Genomic DNA, 13,740 nt, shown 5'->3' on the forward strand with positions numbered 1-13,740 from the left:
TTTACTATTGATGATATTGTCATTAATGGCTTAGAGAAACACTAGCCTACCCTATAATATTCTACACCATTATTTCCCTTCTTTCCGTAATTCAGAATTTAATGCATTTGAACACAGCAACTTGCTGACATGCTACTCCAAAGAGAGTAAGTAAACTACTAGTTAGAAAGGCTATACCGCCTTCAAAATCATCCCGTACTTATTCAAAGATTGGTTTTCTACAGTCAGTTAGTTAATAACACGTGCACTGTACACTCAGTTCAAAAAATATATTTAAATTTTAATGGGCAAGTATGAAAGGCATTTCAAATATAGTATGATTTTTTTTTAATCCACTCATTCAACAAACTACTATTGGGCATTTTCTACGTACAAGCTGTGCCAGGGTATGTGCAAGGAATGGACTCTGAACTTCACAGAGCAGATGATCTAGTAGCAGACATTAGACATGTGCATACAATTAATTCAGATACAGAGCACAGTGTGTTAAGTATCAAATAAGCAGTATAGGAGGACAAAGCTAAAGAGGGATTGTTTCCAAACAAAATTCCCAAATTGTGCACGGAAGCATCTTGAGGTGCCACAGCAAAGGCACAAGAGTACGGCAGAGTGTTCTAAATACTCAGAAGAAACACTGTGATACTCAATGGCTTTCAAATACTACATGAACTATTAGTTCAAGATAGTTCCATATCACTACTAGATCACACCACATTCCTTTTCAAGTTGCCCTGTCTTTGTGAAGCTGCATTTTGGCAGTTGATGTGATAAAAAAACAAATACCCTGCAGAGATGTATGTGGAATGGAAAAAGAGGGTGGCAGTGTCCAATCTAATTCAAAGATTTGAAAAGCTGTACAATGCCCTATAGGCACAAATGTCGCATTAGTAAGAAATTGTGGTTAAGAATGAAATAAAAATATTATTTTTACTTTTCATGGTTACAAGGAGGATTGAAAGAGATAGTAGAGTATATAAAATGAATGACTCAAGAAATAGTCTATTAATTACCATTATTGTTATTATGATTATCAGTGGTGGTAGTTGTATCTATATGGACAACAGGGCACTCTGGGTCTAGGAATATTTTTCTACAGCTGAGTGTAATTCAACTTGAAGAGGGTGGGACTTGGGTGTCAGGAGCACTAACTGGGAAACTTTTGAAGGGATTGAGGCACGAAGAGTTGAGGACATGTTAGAACAAAATGGTTGTGGGAAGGAAGGAGATAACGTGAGACCAAGATTTTCCTCATCATCGTCCCCCGCAGCACTTGACATTATACCTCGAGGACTCAATAAATGTGTGTTGAGTGAGTGGTTGAATGAATGATGCAAAAAGAAGAAAGTCCTTTTCAAATTAATGGTGAAAACTATTGGAAAGTCTTATTTTGTCTCGTGAACTCTCCCTAGTTGACTCTCACTGACTATTATGGAGGCTTATTACATACTCAAGTAAAAAACCACTGTAGCATGCTTGGTCAAGCAGTAGAGAACCAACATCATTCACTATTTCATTTTTTTCAATGGTCTTAATTATTTAAGAGCATCAGAAAAATGTATTTGCCAGGTCAGTGTGTCCTTGCCAGCTTCTTTGAGAAAATAATATAAATGAAAAAGAGACTAACAGATGTTTCTTTAAATTGTGGGTTCAGGACCATCCAGAGACAGTTTTGAATTCATTTTAATATATATCAAATGAATATTACATTACCTTTGGGAGACTAATTATGTAAGTTTTGTATGTATATTCAAAGTGACAAAGGTTGTGTAAACAGCCTGCTCTAGGTTACCAGAGTGATGTTTCAGTCCAAATTATGATGTGATTTTAAATCAATGTCCCTCCAGAAAGAACAGGCCAAGTATTGAATCCATCAATTATCCACATGTGGAAAGCAGTAGGAGGGGAAAAAGTGTAAAATATTATCTTCTCATACCCACAGAGGATTTCCCAGTGATAAGTTAATGTGCAATTAAATTTCTCTCCAAACTTTAGCTTAATAAAAGAATAAATTATATTATGATGGTTTATATATAACTGTTTCACAAATCACAAACAAAAATTATCCCCAGTAAAAAGAAATGTTCTCAAATCTTAGATATGTTCTTTAAAAATGCTGTCCTTTGATGATGGAGACCATTGATACGAGCTGGCATTATATCAATAATTTGAGGTGATTATTTGAAAGAGGACCAGGCTACATATTAGCCCACTCTTTTATCATTCCATATAATGTATTGGTATATTGCAATTTCCCCTATAATGGATATTTCTCAGGACATTGTGAACATGAAACATTTCCCAGTGACATCCTCAGCTATATGCTATCGTGTCCAGACCATTCCTGGTTAAAGCCAAAGACCTTTCTTCTACTTTCCTTCTTTGCTGTAGCCTTCTCTTCATTCTGAGAAATAAACCTTTTCCTCAACATTGTTTATTTTTATTTATCTCTATCAACAAGATCACATAACAAATGAATTGTAATCATCAGTTCCCCCTCCTTCTTCCTTCCTTTATCAGAGTGGGCTTACTTCACCCAAAGGTCTACCTCATTGTCTCTCGTCTACCCTTTTCAATGTGCACCTTCATTTCTGGGCCATAATAACTTTTAATTTGTAAAGGTACAAGGCCATAGTCAGCTTATCTTTGATCTTATGCCCTGAGGTGGTGGGGGAGGCAGCAGGAGGGTAGGAGTTGCACAGGAAGAGCTGGAAGGAAATTATACTTTACATTATATTTCTTTACAGCTTACCCTTCTAGATTTTTGTCTCTTTCCAAATTAGCTTCCAATTTAAAGCTAATCCATAGAAAGGTAGATACTATTAAATGCTCACCTATTACTTTAAGAATTTTTCTTACATTTGTTTATTGACGTGTCCTTTTTAGAAGCCATGCCACAGAAGCCTAGCAAAAGAAGTGAGAAAACATTGAGAATCAGGCCATTTAGTAAAGTTATTATTATTGATAAGTGAATAAAACATGTGACTAAAGCAGTCATTTTTTTTTTTTATTTTTAATATCTTTATTGGGGTATAATTGCTTTACAATGGTGTGTTAGTTTCTGCTTTATAACAAAGTGAATCAGTTATACATATACATATGTTCCCATATGTCTTCCCTCTTGCGTCTCCCTCCCTCCCACCCTCCCTGTAAAGCAGTCATTTTTAAATTGTTTTCCCTACATGAATAATAAGAGTAAAGTCTTGTAATAAACCCTTCCTCTCTTTTCCACCTTATCTTCATTGAAGAAAGCAAGCAGAATGCATTTTGGTCGCTCTAGAGTTTGAACTCTGAGTGAAAATTAGGAGCCTCATCTTTAAGCTTCTTATTCGTGGGTGGGGCCCAAACTCATATGAGAATTCATATCATGATAATATCAAGATAACTGGATGTTAGCTTGTAAGATGACCTTTCACACTCCTCTTTATGGGTTTAGCAACCTATCCAAGATCACATGGCTACCGCCAACATGCAGGTCTCCTGCTTTATAGGCGAGTGATCTTACCACTGCCCCACGCAGCCTGATTCAGAGCCACACGCCCAGCTGCGGCTGTTACCAGTGATAGCCAAAGAAGGCAATTCTTCTTCCATTGCAGAATGGTCACATCCATGTACCTTGAAGCATGACAGAAAATGAGACCTTTATTCCCAGTTTTCAGCGTGAATGGAGAAAGAAAGGAGGCAATTCTGAGAAGTTTACAGATAGCAAAACTTTGAAGTATTTAAAATCATGCTTTCGTGATTTTGACTGTTTTAAGGTACAATGCTTTGAATACTAGTAAAAACACCAGTCACAGTATAAAGTGCCTTCATGATCATCAAAAGCCAGCATCAGGTATCTCTTTGAGTAAATTTAAAGATTCAAGGGCATTCCTTCAGTAACTGCCCCTTGATTTCCCAGGGCTGCTGTGTTTCCCCAACATTTCCCTGGATTCTTCCCAGGTCTACTCCCTGTCAAAGCAGTGAGATCTGTAAAAGCTCTTCTGGGTTATCCATGGTCAGTTTTTCTAGAGTTTTCCAATGGAGATGCGCCTTCTAAAGCCTGGCCTGCCCTTTCACATCTGCATGACTCAAGCAGCCAAGTCACGAACATAGTCGGATATCTAAGTTTATTGTTGCTGAAATTATAAATTTAAGCTTGAAAATGCACAGTGGAGAAAAATGTTGTCATCACTTACAAGCAAAAATATGAATATACCTTTAAACTTCTCTCTTTCCCTTTTCGATCTTGGAAAATTCAGCCTTTTCTGACCTCCCCATTCTCCCCTCCTCCATCCCCAGATTTGAGAGTTACTGGTAGGAGTCACCATCCCATTTAAACTGTGGCATATGGTATGTAATATATATTAACGTAGGCAGAGCGAAATAGTACAGGACCATTTCTCCTGTGAAACGACTGAAGGCATCCGCACGACCCCTAAGGCAAATAAACAAGCTGGCCTAACAATACAAGAGGTTGCAGATTTTCCTTTCCTTGTTGTCATGCCAACCACTCATTGCTCTGGCTGCCATTTCCCTGAGCTCCACAGAGAGGAGTGTGCTGAGCAGTTATTTAGCATTCAGGGCGGATCTGCAGAAAAGCACACAGCCTCACTGCAGAGTGTCTGGCCCGGCGGCGCAGATGGATAAGGACAGAGAATGGGGATCTTTTCAATGTTTTCCTTCGAAAGGTTAGGCATCGGGGGCTAGAAAGAGTGAGAAAGACAAGGATTGATAGAAAAGGCATGAGGTTTGTATTTGTCACGTTTGCTTTGTCCTATGTGGTCTCTATACTATTTGAAGGCAGGTTTGGAGATTGGCTTCAATCATCTGTGACTTGTCTTGTTGGTAAATAGAAGGATCTGAACCTAACTGGGGGCTAGCTTGCGTGGACATTGTCATAAAGAACCTTGGTAAGGTATGAGCTTGTTTATAGCAGGTATTGCTAACTAGAGCGTATAACGTTTTACAAATTAGAAGAAAAGACAGGTACCAGATACAGTTGTTTATTTAGATGTGCAGTTAGAGGGTAGTTCTTCCTATAAAAAATTACCTTATATCTTTCTTTGCTCTTCAGCCGAGTCTTAGAGTAGAATGTGATTGTCTTAAGCCGGTAATTATGAAACAAAATTTAAGGAAAACTTGGTTTCTCTAGACTCCTTTTAACTAAACCCAATGATGCAACAAATAAAACATGATTTTATTCCTTGGAATTTTAATTGCCTACAAACACGTCGAGTTGTGAAAAGCAAGGCTCGATGTAACACAATATAATATGATATTTTAAAATTAAGGTTAATTTGCATACGCATTTACTCCCATGTATGGTCCTCCAGAAAATTCCTCCCATGCACTTGCGGAAATCATTTTCTTTTCTTTATTGTCTTGTTTTGTGTTAAATGTCAGAACCACGTCACAAACACTTTAAAAAAAACCTATTTTATCATTTTGTTTGGTCTACTGACACTTTGAAAAATTGTGTTGAATTTGAATCTTAATCAATGCAACAGATTTGAGCTAAGAATAATGCAGAACTACTTGTAAAAATTATTGTCTCGCTTGTTTCTAGATGTAAATATAATTTAATACCATTGTAGTTTTTACTTCAGCCTTTCTCCTAATCCTGTATTTTTCAGACCTTATCAGATTTTCTCCTAATTTGCTGTTATGGTGGGTCATCATATTTTTCTTTTAATATATTCCAATTATTTGAGGTTTTTAAAATCTCCACTAAGAGAAGATCTCTAAGCAGTTCATAAAATCTTTTTTATTCGTAGTGAGTAGATGACAGTAATCAGTCATGGAAACAAGTTTTCCTTGATTCATTTTTCAACCCTCTAAGCCCGTGTTTTGGTTAGGGTTATGCACAGCCTTTATCTGTCCCTTGTTCAATTTCTAAGCATTCTCTCCTCACAAAAGAGAAAAGACAAAAAAAAAAAAAAAAAGATGAGAAAAACTTTAATACTAATTTGGAACAAATAAGTTTCCCTAATGTCTGGGGAATGTATTCATCATCAATCAATAATGTGTTTTTTGAAAAGTATGATGTATATATAAATTGATTATATTGCTTGTATATACCTGAGAAAAGCATCTGTCTCTGTATACCAAATACCCCCTTGAGGGTTGGCTTCAGGTTTGATTTTATTGCTGTTGGGAGGTTAGTAGGCTGGGGAGTACCAAACAGTCATCACACCTCCCTCTTTTCTCCCCGAGCTACTTGAGATGAACTGACTTTCTGCTTCAGTATATCAAGCCCTCTTGCTCTCTCACACTTCACTGCACCTTAGCATGTTACGTAAAACACTGCTTTGACTGTCTGGGGAGCCTGGAAATTCATACCAGGAGCAGATGAACAGAACAACTGGTGCTGCATTGCAGACCTGGTAGTTTAAGCATGATCTGACTTGGCATCATGAGTCCCCAGGGGAAAAGGACACTGTACGCTCGCTGCCCTCTCACTGTGTTACTCGCCTCACAGAATGAGTCACCGTTCAACAACCCTCAGAGAAAATACAGTTCTAAAACCAGCCAAGCTGATAAGCAGAGAAAGAGGAAAGCATATGTCCTAGGCTCTCATGGCAACTTTGAACAAATATGCAAATGGTAGGTGGTTATTAGAACACAGAAATGAGAGTTAAATATCTGCTTTTACAGTTGATTTCAGCAAAACTCAAACTTCAGAAGATATTAGGCAAAATGGATACCAAGGGAGGAATCAAGGTTCAGAGAAAAATCATGTATAATAGAGATGATTCGGCCTCAGCAGCCTGAAAATTAGACTCAATATTTTCAGTCCAGATTTTGTGTTTGGAAACATAGGTCCAAGCGGTGCTGGGAGCTGAGCACCTCTGATTCTTGCATAAGTGACTCTAGCATGAATGGTCAGTCCTTTGATTGAACTAACAATCTTCTCTTTTGCAAGCAAAGATAATTTGCCCAAGCAATCTGTTATGGTTTCATTCGTGTGCAGCATCGTGAAACAAGTGATGGAAAAATATTTTGAAAGGGTACATACAACAGAAGAGATTATCAGAAGTCCATGTTCAAAGATCCAGAGCTGATTAATTTTATTTTCTCAAATGAATCTCTTCTTCTTTCAAACATCCCCATGTACCATGTTTATATCTTGCTAATAATAGCATCGATCATATCAGAACATTTTACTGAGGTTACTTGTTACTTGTTTTAATCCCCATCACTAGGTTCTACGTGTTTTGAGGTAGAAGCTGTGCTTCATTCATCTTCATGTTCCTTCTGGTATATAATGCAATGCTTATGTTCCATAGTAGGTGCTAATAAACATTTTTTTGAAGTGAGATAAAGAAAAAGAGCGTTAGTATCCATGTTCTGTTTTGAGAATGGAAATGACATCAACAAAATGGGGCTACAAAAATTACACCACAGTGTAAGCAATACATTTGTGGGAAAGATGATGTTAGAAAGGAATACTGGAACTAAAGAGGCAGATGGAGGAACAACGAGAGGAGGCTAGCTTCAAAGTAAAGACTATAGAACTTGATTAGGACAATCAAGTAGGAACTCTGAAATATGGTTATAAAGGGAATGTCATGGAGGGATATAGCAGAAGACTTGATATGTTCTGATATGTTCTGAAAATAGGAGTGAAGGTTTGAAGCAAAGAAAGAAAATATATCTTTGATTTAAAATAGCAGTAAGACATTTGATTAGAAATATTGTCTTGATGATGAAAACAGCTGAACTGGGAAGAATATGAAAAAACAGGATAAATGACCTTTCTAAGAGACATCAATAACCTAACAGCTAAGAAGTATACAGATATTGAACAACTTTTCTTGTTCATTCCTGCAAAATTGAGCCTCATGTAATAGAGTTGGCCTCGATAGAAAATGATACTGAAATATCCTGCAAACAAAACTCTAAAATGAACGTCTTTGTTGATCCTGTCCTCTGGCTGTAAGGTAAGGATTGCCTCACTGCTATAGATCAGGAGGTCACACAAATTTCATTTCTGACAAATGGACAAACTGAATCTTAAAGCAAATTGATGTTCTAAATCATAGGCTTAATTATACTTCTGTAAAGGAATATACCAGTATTATCTTGGAGAGATGTTATGTATCCTGCTTTTGAAGGTTAACCTGAATAAAATATCACCAATGTTCTTTTTTACTCTACTTCATCTGTGAGTCTATAAAATTATTTGAAAATGATAAGTTCTTAGGTAATAAACAGCATTTCCCTATTGAATAACAGGGATATTTATTCACTAACTTTAGGGAAAATATTTCAATTTCAATTAGATATACTTCTCTAGTTTTGTTATTTTAAAAAATGATAAAAGCTGTTCGTAATCGATAATTTTTTTTCTTTTTGACATATTAAAATGAAAGATGCTCCCATTTACATTTTCTAATTCTAATCATTAATTTTTTCAGTATTTAGAGGACTTTCTTTTTCTCCAAGGAGGAAAATAATAAAAGGACAAGAAAAACAACTACTATTACTTTTATAAGCAATTTTTGAAATGAATCAATTCATTGGATACTTTTTCTCCTTGTTGCATTTTGCACGTTGCTATTCTTTACCTTAAAGCCAAATTATATTTTTCTCTTTCTTTAAAAATTACCTATTGGCTGTTTTTCTCATCAGCTTGAAAAGCCAAGGTTTGTGACTAATGCACTGAAAAGATTGGAATAAACCTCCCCTGAGAGCTTTACCAGAATTTCCTTTTCTCAAAAAGAAAATTGCACTAATTTGGCCTAAGTCACAAAGCATGTAAGATAGTCCTCCAGGCCAGTTCTCACCCAATTCTTATGTCTTGATCATAGTAAAACAAGAAACAGAGAAATGGATTTGAAGCAAATACAGATGCCACTTTCAAAAGTCACATTTTAGGAGAGGAAGTTCATTCAATCAAGATAACAGTGATTTCTGACCTCGTGAAAATATCTGCTCTCCGACCTAAGAAAAATTTAGTACTTGAAATGCTTTTGGACCACAGTGAACTTGCACATATGATCTGAATGCTGTATTGAAAACACTGCTCAAGGATTTGGCTGTTTTGGTGACACACGTTTCCTTTCTAGTTGGATTTCACTGTTTATGAGTGAATTGAAGCTACCCTAGCTGATAATTTAGTGTCTTAGGACTGGAATCACCAGAGAAGGTTGATTTATTTTTTTTAAGTGAAGGAATAAAAACCTCCCAAATTATGTCTAACTTTTTTAAAGTAAATTTTAAAATAATGAGCATTTCTTCAATTCTAACTAGAAATGCTTGAGTCTCCTATGCTCAGATAATGGTGTTTCAACTCTTCCTTATGTTCTCTGATGTAAATAGGTGTGAAAAAAACTATAAATACAAAATGCCTTTCTTCGTTAGGTCTGTGGAAAATGTTAGAAAGTATTTTTAATATCTATTTGATTAAAATGTCAAGGTGTTTATTTTTTTCTATAAAATTTTAACTGTAATGCTTCAAATAATATAATGATTGCATTAAAACTGAACTTCTCTTCCCGTAGCTTTTGATCACCTTGTTACTGTCAGACCAAGTCAGCCCTGCTTCTGCATTTCACGTTGCATTTCAGAATTATCCAAGAAAAAAAAGAGCACAAAGTTCCCTGGTTTCGTAAGAGTTCTTACTTATACAACAAACTTCTCTTTAGGAAATCAGACCTAAGTACAAGCTCAAATAAAACATTTTTTAAGGGTGAAGGACCTCTGTAAAAGTTGGGAAGGAGTGACTGATAATGTAGCAGGGGAATTAAAATGAATCAGAGAAACCAAGCTATTTTGGGTCATATTCTTAGAACCAAAACTTGGCCAGCCTCTTCTTAATCAGGGCTATTGTATATGAAATATTGAAATTGTAATTTCATTTTGAAAAAATACAAGTCCTGATTTAGAAATTTTTTTTTATATGTCAGGAAGAAAATAATAGATATTTTCATAGTAAATTGAATTTTCATTGCTATATTTTACTAAGAAAAATTCAGGACCTTTTTAGGAAACTTGAATTTTCATATTATCAGGGAGCCCCTTATAACTCTTCCCCAGGACTGTGTTTTTTATGCCAAATGAAGCTCTGTGTTTTTTGACTTTGCATAGCGTATGATTACAGTAGCATCTGCCAATCCAAAGCTAAATTATGAAGTAAATAGAACTTGCCTTGAGCACCTTCCCATTTGCTTCCTGAATCTTATTTCTTCATTTTCTTCAGGTTGTCAGCAGTCACCTGCAGATACCACATATGCCCAGGATCCCACTCTCAATGCCATTTGCAAAGCGCAGTTGCCTTGCCCCATGTTAGGCTACCTACCTAGCTAGCATTACATTCTCGCATTTTTCTCAACACTGCCACTCCATCAAAATTGATCTACCTTTCTCTTTCTGCTGCATTCCTACAGTAGAACAACCAGAGCTATTGCCATAATGAGTTACAATTTTATGCTTCCTAGATATCATTTGCTTTCTGATATAAAGCGTCAGTGTCTTCAAATAAAGAATGAATATTTTGACAGTTTTAAGTGCGATATATCACCCTTGGCACCCACAATTGGCAAGTATTTCTAGAGGTGTGCTTGGTATCAATGAGACCCACTACACAGAGAAGAGGTATAGGCTGCAATAAGTAAACAACATTGAAGCAAAATCATCAATGTAAAATTTTATTTCAACAGATCCCTAAGGGGCATTTGCTAAAGTAGGATTTGTATGTTACTTTAAATTTTCTGAAGATAACTTTGAAATTACTATTATTGTTCTTGTTTGTCTTAACATAATGAACTTTTGTATCCCATGATTGGAGAGAAAATCATTTAATAGTATTTTCCATGGGATGTATTAATCCAGAACACAAAAGAAAATTATATTCTAGAATAATTTTTGGCATAAAGAAATTTTTAAATTATATTAAAGTCTTTGCTTTTTAAATACTATCATAATAGTACAAATATAACATTGGACCTAACACTTATTTTCTTACTTTAAAAAATTATTTTCTCACTTGCAAAGTCTATTGATTTTGCTACTCAGACACCATGGAAAAAAGTCTTTAACTATCAACAGTTTTGCTTGTTTGGAATTTTTCCAGGGAAGCGGTCCTCCTTCTCTCAGGTTGTGACTAAGCTTAATTTAACAAACATTAGTAAAGGATAAAAGAAGGATGACTCAAAATTATCTTCTCATTTTCTTTTGTTTTCTTTTTCACCATAGCATTTTAGTTTTCAGAATTTCACAATGTAATTAATTCCATTGTCCCTTTACCCACAGTATAATTGAAACATTGTTCTCAGGTTATATATATTCAGTTATAATTTGAAAATTATAAAGAATTACCATGTGCACTTAGTGACTTAAAGTCTGCCAAGTCCTTTTAGGGCTGATATAAAGAGAATATTTGTGGACAATATTTTATAGAGCTCCAATGGCAAAAATAAAATAGGCAGTTATAGAAGATGGAGAATCACTTATTTAAAATATTTACAGTTCACGAGAGACTGGCTAAGAAGAAAGCACATAAGGTAGATGCTGTTATGTTGCTATTTGCACGTTCATTCTCAGAATGATGTTAGGACTAGAGGCTTAAGCAAACTGTAATTACACAGAAGTTATGTTGGTTTATCTGTTTGCTTATTGAATGTACCCTATGATGTATTGTGAACAACGTGATTTTCTCATCACATAGTTCCTAAATTCCGTATGCTTCTAGGTCACAAAGCCTCCAAAGATTTACTTAAGTTATTATGCTGGGAATGAGTTAGAAGGAGCAAAGAAAAGGTAGCTAAGCCGGTGATTTTTACCATTTTATTGTAACAGTTTTTCCCTAGATGAAATATTTAAATTAATAGGGGTAACTAGTAAAGACTCTTCCTGGTGTATGGAGCACTTATACTTTAAAAGTTCACTCCAGTGACTTTTTTTGGAATCTAGAATGTTTTTCCATTTTTCCATTGTATCCTCTGCCTCAGACATTCCTAGGTTTTGCAACTGTAGAAGCAATGATTTCCCCATATGAAATCTTAGACTTGCGCCTCGTGCCCAAGTCCTTTGAGGTACCCAAATACAGATGAAGCTTTGAAGACACGGAGAGACCCTCATGTGCATGAATGATGGCATATACGTAAATTCACACACACACATATATGCAAAATTCACACACTCACACTCACATAAGCACACGTGTACGCAAGTGCTGTTCTGCACGCATGGTACATTTTGTATTGTTTATCCCACAGTTACTCTAAGGATGAATTTTTTCAAGCTCTCTTAGTTTTATTGATATTTCACCTTTTCATCAATGTTATTAATAATGTCTTATGCTACCTTCCTTCAAGAGTGTGATGTGTTCAAGATAATGCAGAAGATAATCCAAATTCTCAAAGTCTACAAGAAGTAGTACATTTGTAATGGTTTTGACAAAATGCAAAACTGAGCGTTTCAAAGCTCTAAAAGCATTTTATCAATTCCCTCAGTGCCTTAATTATTGCATTCAATTTATTAATATTAAGCTATTTGAAATTTTCAGAGGGGCATATTCCCCAAGACATTTCTTTCTCAAATTAATTTAAGATCAATAAAATATTACAAGCTGATTTAATTAGTAAATGTTTAATATATGAAGTACAAACAACAATATAAATATACACACATTACTATATTGGGATCCCCCAATACCAACAACAACACAAATCTTTAACTAGAATATGTAAGTATAAAGCTAGACCATATTTGCTTACTATATTTCTTCTGCTGTACCCTTAAAATTACAAGTAAAATTTTCCAGTAGGTACTATTTTTGATCCATGCTTTGCTTTTCTAATTACTTTTGATTCCATACTATAATATCCTTAACCTGCAGTATGCTTTCACTGATAACCATCTTAATTTACTAAGCCTTTCCCTTTGACTAAATTTAAATGTTAGGCCAATTCTATCCAAGTTCTTAAAATTTCATTTGAGTAAATTAAATTGTCAGTCTAAACAAGATTATGGATTTAAGCACACAGGTTGAAATAGGAAAAAAGAGAACGAAAGAGGGAAAATTCTCCTATAATCGTACACCGTACTCCTAATCCTAGCCCAGATGCATTACAGAAGAGGACCATATGAGTGATTATGGTGAGATCAGCTAAAATCGGTGGCCATTACTAGAAAAATCTTAAAAAACAAAACCATGCCCTTCAATGAGATTGCCCCGCTTTCAAGCACAATTTTAATGTAGGAACACCATGTCTTACTCATGTTTGTAGCCCCCGTAATGACTAAGCATAGTTCCATCATCTATAGTGGATGCGATATAAATTCTCTTAAATTTAAGTACCCATCAGAATAAACTTTGTGCAGTCATGATCGTGTATCTTAAGTGCATTTATCTCCATAGACTAACTTTACTGCAAAAGCATTTCCCCCCATAGATTAAATTTATCCTGGGTTTAGTCAGTAAATCTTAGGAAGAAATCTTTGAAAAAGCTGGTATGCAGAGATCTACAGCTGTAGCGTTGGCCAGGGTGACCCTTTGGAATCAATGGGAGTCTGACTAGCGAGGGATATGCAAACACTGGCCTCTTTAATAAGTGCTAAGGTGCCAGAGAAACAAACAAAACAACAACAAAAATCCAATCTGTCCTCTTTTAATTTCCTTCATCACCAGTTGATTACAGGAAATAGCTTCAGAGAGAATATTTACTCTCCAAATTAAGCAAGGAGTAGAAGCAGGGAACTTTCCTTCTTTCCTGTTTTTATGAATTTATCTAAGGTATTTGTTTGGCAGGGCGCTTC

General features: G+C 35.5%; 1 protein-coding gene across 44 annotated transcripts in view; it reads left to right on the forward strand.

Annotated features, from left to right (window-relative positions):
• MAP2 (microtubule associated protein 2) overlaps positions 1 to 13,740 on the forward strand; it is a 277,803-nt gene that overhangs the window by 202,052 nt on the left and 62,011 nt on the right. For 2 of the 44 annotated variants that reach the window (XM_033428527.2, XM_033428533.2), the window contains exon 1: positions 4,545 to 4,726. The exons of the other annotated variants lie outside the window; for them this stretch is intronic. The gene's annotated coding sequence lies outside the window, so the exon portion shown is untranslated. Of the gene's footprint in view, positions 1 to 4,544; positions 4,727 to 13,740 lie in introns of those variants that run through there. 44 annotated transcript variants of the gene reach the window in all.

The sequence above is a fragment of the Orcinus orca genome, chromosome 7 (genome assembly GCF_937001465.1).
Source record: "Orcinus orca chromosome 7, mOrcOrc1.1, whole genome shotgun sequence".
Classification (NCBI taxonomy): domain Eukaryota; kingdom Metazoa; phylum Chordata; class Mammalia; order Artiodactyla; family Delphinidae; genus Orcinus; species Orcinus orca.